The sequence below is a fragment of the Nicotiana sylvestris genome, chromosome 10, assembly GCF_000393655.2.
Source record: "Nicotiana sylvestris chromosome 10, ASM39365v2, whole genome shotgun sequence".
Taxonomy (NCBI): domain Eukaryota; kingdom Viridiplantae; phylum Streptophyta; class Magnoliopsida; order Solanales; family Solanaceae; genus Nicotiana; species Nicotiana sylvestris.
This window is the reverse complement of record NC_091066.1, coordinates 96,605,121-96,611,120: the sequence shown is the minus strand read 5'-3', so window position 1 is coordinate 96,611,120 and position 6,000 is coordinate 96,605,121.

Genomic DNA, 6,000 nt, shown 5'->3' with positions numbered 1-6,000 from the left:
TATTGCCCCAAGCTTTACAATGGGTCAATGCTGACGTTGACGAGCCGAGACACCCCGCTCTTCTGTCCAATGTGGAGGATGATTTCGATCGGAGATGGTACTAGAGGTTTGTTAAAATACCTACCTGGGACATCTTGAGCGAAAGTGATCTCCCTTTCCCGGAAGAATGGAATTTCAAGCGTAAGTCCTCCCCTTCTTACTTGTTTATAATTATTCATTCTATAATGAGATTTTCTAATTCATGCGATAAATAGGGGATCTGGAATCTATCACCGGTATGCACCCGTATATAGAAGAGTGGGTTGATAAAAGTTTGAAATCGACGACCATGGAGGTGAGGACGTGGAAGGATATTTCACCCGTCAAGGGATGGGAGTTTAAAAGTCACGGTATGAGTGCTTTAATCAAGTAATGTTTCAATCGTAACTACCTGATAATATTCCTGATATTCCTCTTTGGCTGTGGCAGACACCAGATTTAGGAAATCATCAACTCGGGCTGAGTTCCTAGATCTCGAGATATCTCAAGAAATTGTACGACAAACATCCTTGTCCAAAAGGAAAGTCGGTTAGGAGGGCCTTCTGCCACGAAGCCCCAAAAAACAATAAAATACAAGAACTCCAAAAAGAAAGCTCAAGAGAATAAGGAGGGGAACATCCCTAGAGTCAATCCCAGGTTCTCTTTCCCGACTACAAGATGAATCCGGGGAAGAAGGACTTATACTTCCGCCCAATCCATCTACTATTCTGGTTGATGATGATGACTTGCCGGGGTAGCCTTTGAGGCAGAGATCTGGCAAAGAGCTAATGGTGGCGGAGGAGACGACTGTGATACCTCCGAGTGTGCATTTTGACAAGGAGACCATAGTTCTTCAAGAAGGGTTGCAACTTCTAGAACATGACTCTGACGGGGATGACGGGGACGGCATGGACCTTTACTTTAAAACTCTACCTAAGGTGCCTCCATGTGCGGATCCTGAAGAATCTACCACCCTAGAAGACAAGTATTGGCAGGAATCCCTACCGATGTAAACATCTTTTGGAGGCCCAAAGAGATGGCTCCATGGTTCAAATGCTTCATTGGGCTATTGGAGCGAGAGTACATGAAGAAGGCTTCATTAGTGACCCTTGCTAATCATGTGGCGTATTAGGCTTTTAACGTACGGGCCTGAATATATTCTTCTCCATGTAGATTCATGTTTTCATGCTTTTTTAAGAGCTTGCTTTTGGTATTTTAACCTAGTGACCACAGAACTTCATAATATAATTGTGATGGGCGGCACTGTTCGACGTGCTTAGGCGAGAGAGGTTGATGCAAGCCTTGGCATAGAGAGATGCACAGAAGTAAAATTTGTCCACGGAGGTCCAAGAAGCTTCTGAGAGGGCTGGAAGATTGGATCTGGAGAAAGAGACTTTGGAAATTGATTTCTCTCGCCAATTCGGTGAGCTGGATCAAAGGTGTAGAGCCTCGAGATTGCCACTAAGAGAAAAGAAGATCAAAACCTGAGTTTGGTGGAGGAACGGAGTTAGGTTATCTCCGAGAGCCAAGCCTTTTAGGATCAGTGCTGAAAGATATCCGCTGAGGTAGTTTACCTTACGAGCAAACTAGAACTCTCTTAGGCAGAGAGGAACGAGTCCAGAACCAAAATGTTGTTTTTTTGGACTCAAACTACACAAATATGTGGTAAAAAAATGACCTTTTTATATATAGCGCCATAATACCTGGCGCTATATACTAATAGTAACGGAACCGTTAAGGTATAGCGCCAGTTATTGTGGCGCTATACTGTAAAAGCTGACATGGCCAGGTATAGCGCCACAATACCTGACGCTATATATATAGCATTAATGTATAGCGCCAGGTATAGTGGCGCTATACATAGATTTTTTATACCCCTCCGTCTTCTTCTCCGATTCCATCCACCATTATTTTAAAACCCTTCCCCTCTTCTTGGTCTCCCACCGTTTCTGCCATTTTATTTAAAAAAAAAATTGGGTCCCCCCGACACATAAAACTCGAAGAAAAAGGGTCCCACATTCGATTAGAGTTTCGTGCTATTATTGATTCACAATTCCGGAGTCAAAATTTTAATTTTTTTGCTTTGCCAAAATTCTAAATCGAGGTATTTCGATTTATTTTAAGTTGAAACATTTATAATAACGTATATTATTTGATTTGTATGTGTTCTATTTCGGTTTGTGTTTTTTTTTCTCGAAACTAGCATGTTAAATTTATCCGGATTTAATATTAGTGTTTTCTAAAAAAATATAAATTAGTAAAATAAATTTGTCTGTTAATATCCTGATTTATATATATGTTTTTTCATTCCATTTTGTATTTTATTTGCAATTAAATTTATTTGTTGTTTATGCTTAGTTTAGATTATTTTTTAGCGTAGCAAAATCCAAACCTTTTTAGCATAGTAAAACGTAGATTCTTATAGCGTAGTAAAATTTAGAGCCTTGTAGTGTAGTAATGTGTAGTATTTTAGCTTAGAATTCCTTTTGTTTAAGTATCTTATACTGGTAGTTGAAAATGCAAACTTTGTACAATTAAGTTAATAATTGTATCAACACACATAATTAGTAATTTGTACAATTAAGTTATTAAAAAATATGAGTTTAAATTATAATAAAAACACATTATATATATATATATATATATATATATATATATATATATATATATATATATATATATATATAATTTGTACAATTAAGTTATTAAAAAATATGAATTTAAATTATTAATAAAAACACATAATTATATATATATATATATATATATATATAATTTGTACAATTAAGTTATTAAAAAATAATAATTTAAATTATAATAAAAATACATAATTATATATATATATATATATATAATTTGTACAATTAAGTTATTAAAAATATGAGTTTAAATTATAATAAAAATACATTATATATATATATATATATATATATATATATATATATATATATATATATAATTTGTACAATTAAGTTATTAAAAAATATGAGTTTAAATTATAATAAAAACACATAATTATATATATATATAATTTGTACAATTAAGTTATTAAAAAATATGAGTTTAAATTATAATAAAAATACATTATTATATATATATATATATATATATATATATATAATTTGTACAATTAAGTTATTAAAAAAATATGAATTTAAATTATAATAAAAAACACATAATTATTAATGATAGTTTAATGATAGTTTACAGTTGACGACATGGACGCGATTATACATCCCGGCCTCCGGACGTTGGATCTATTAGACCTATAACCCCAGTATAGATCCGAGTATATATGGGACGGACAGTTGCTTACGCAGACTTTCCGGGCTAGGAGAGTGGATCTATTGTGGGAGTTTTTGAGTCCTCCCCACGTTCTACATCCCCGCGTGGTCCATTACTTGGAGGAGATAGGATTTTATAGGATTATTAGGATTGGCCGGATACAACTCGACTATGCTTTGATCACGGCCTTGATTGAGCTGTGGCGACCGGAGACGCACACTTTCCATTTGCCCATCGGCGAGGCCACCATCACACTCCAGGACACTGAGATTTTATATGGCCTGTCCGCTGATGGCTTGCCAGTTTTACTGCCTGCGACCATGAGATATTATTCGCGGCAGGCATATTGGGATATGCTGCACATGCACACGGGTTTTATGCTGGAGGACGAGGCGGTAGCATCTGGGTCCAGTCGTATACAGTTGGTCCCCATTAGAGACCACCTGGTGCAGATCCACCATACTATCACCGATGAGTCTGCGGAGGTGGATGTACAGCGATATACGAGGCTGCTGTTGCTCCTTCTATTTAGGGGGGGGGGGGTCTTGTTCCCGAACACTTCGGGGAACCTAGTGAGCCTCCGTTTTCTGCATCATATTGCCCGGTTCGAGGATACATCTTTGTACAGCTGGGGTGGTACTGCCATCTCATATCTGTACAGGCAGATGTGTCGGGCTTGCATCGGCACACAGAGAGACGTTGGTGGCTTTCTGCTGCTTCTACAGGTGACAACATATTCAAATAATATGTCCATTAGTTACAATTCTATCAAGTTATAGTTAATCTTATACTTTACGTCAACTTTGTATGTTAGGTTTGGGTCTGGGAGCGATTTCTGCAGTTTCAGCCACCTCTACCACAACTACCGGCTAATGTAGAAATTCCGCAACTCCCTCTAGCCTGTAGGTGGGTTATGCGTCGTACTCTTGCACGAGAGTATGATGCCCATCATAATCTCCCCCTCTGCAGGGATGTGTTGGATTTGCTGGAAGACGCACTGGTGAATATCTAACTAAACTTACCGGTTATAGATTAACTTAGTGATGTGCACTAACGGTTTGTGTTCTTATTTGATAGTTCATCTGGACGCCGTACACCGATGAGGTGATAGGTACCCTGCCAGCGTATTGCAGGTTTGGCCAACATATTTGGAGGGCTTCTGTCTCGCTCATATGCCTCGATATTGTCGAGCATCATGCCTCCGAGCGGGTATTTCGTCAGTTTGTCCTACCGCAGCCTATACCGACTCCGCCTGCATGGCATGCTTTACATTATGAGAGGGATGATCGGTCCAGGGTAGACGACACAGTTATGGCATGGCTTAACGAGCAGTTGGGTACCTGGGACAGGCGAGGGGACTTGACCCCACCTCCGCAACACTTTCATATTCCACGTTATATGGCATGGTACCGCACTGTTTCCCGGATTTTTATCGGGAACCTAGTTCATCAGGCACACGGTCAGTACGTCCCATGCGCCGGGAGACACGAGGCCCTGGTATGTTTTCTGTTATTATTAGTTATATAGCTATAATTTAGTGCCAAATATGTAGTTTATATTATTTACTTTGTGCAGGCGATTGGATTGCATACCGTCTATCATATGGGGCAGCAGATGCAGAGTTATGTCCACGATCCTGTGGCCATGCAGGAGTATAGTCGTCGATTCATGGATGTGGCTGCGCAGACACTGCAGCGAGCCCGATCGGATCAACGTTTGGCACACGAGGCTGATTATATGGACCTAACAACGTGCCAACGAGGCCGTGGTATCCCACAAGCTGGTGGTGCCGGACGACGTGGTCGTGGACGGAGAGGAGGTGGTCCCCAGCAAAAGGGCGTTGAGGCTCCTGCTGATGATGTTGCTGCTGATATGGCAGGTGGCATGCATGAGACGGACATGCCGTCTTACAGCCTTGGAATTTATCGCACTCCAGTGCCATCGCAGGTGACCCCATCGGGTCAGTTATTGATCATGGGATCGGATATTCAAGGAGTGGATTGGGGTAGATACTTCCCAGGCCCGTCTACCACTGTTGAGGATTGACCGACCCGCGATTTTTATAGTGGGCGCCGACTGAGTTATGGCTCCACATCACATACGCAGGTTTAAGTTTATTAGTATTGAATTTGAATTTGTGTTAACTGTAACTTATTTATTTTTTTTAACTTTATTAATTTCCTTTTTAAGGCTTCATGCGATGCAGCGACAGATGACTACATTCAGGATCTAGAGACGATGATGGTAAGACAATATAAATTGTTGTGAATTGTTATGTAGTTTTCTATACTAAGTTTCATATTATTATGTAGCTTTCTACTGGAGCTGACAGCACCACCGATACATGTCATCCTGCGCCGCATCCAGCTATAAGGAGACGACTTGATGATGATGATCCTGATAGCGTACCCGGGGGGAGGGGATGCGCCTTAGGCCAGCGGCTGCATTGAGACACACCGGATGCGGGACACATTGACATGGTGTAAATAATATTTTTGTATACATTAACAATATTATTTAATCGAATATGCACATTACTTTTTTTGTTCTCCATTCGTTTGATAGTTTCATAAAATAAAATTTAGTACAACACACGCACTTAAACTTAACTTCTACTTCAATTAAAATAAAATTTAGTACAACACACAAGGAAAACATTACTACAGTACAAACACAATCACAAACACAAATATAGCA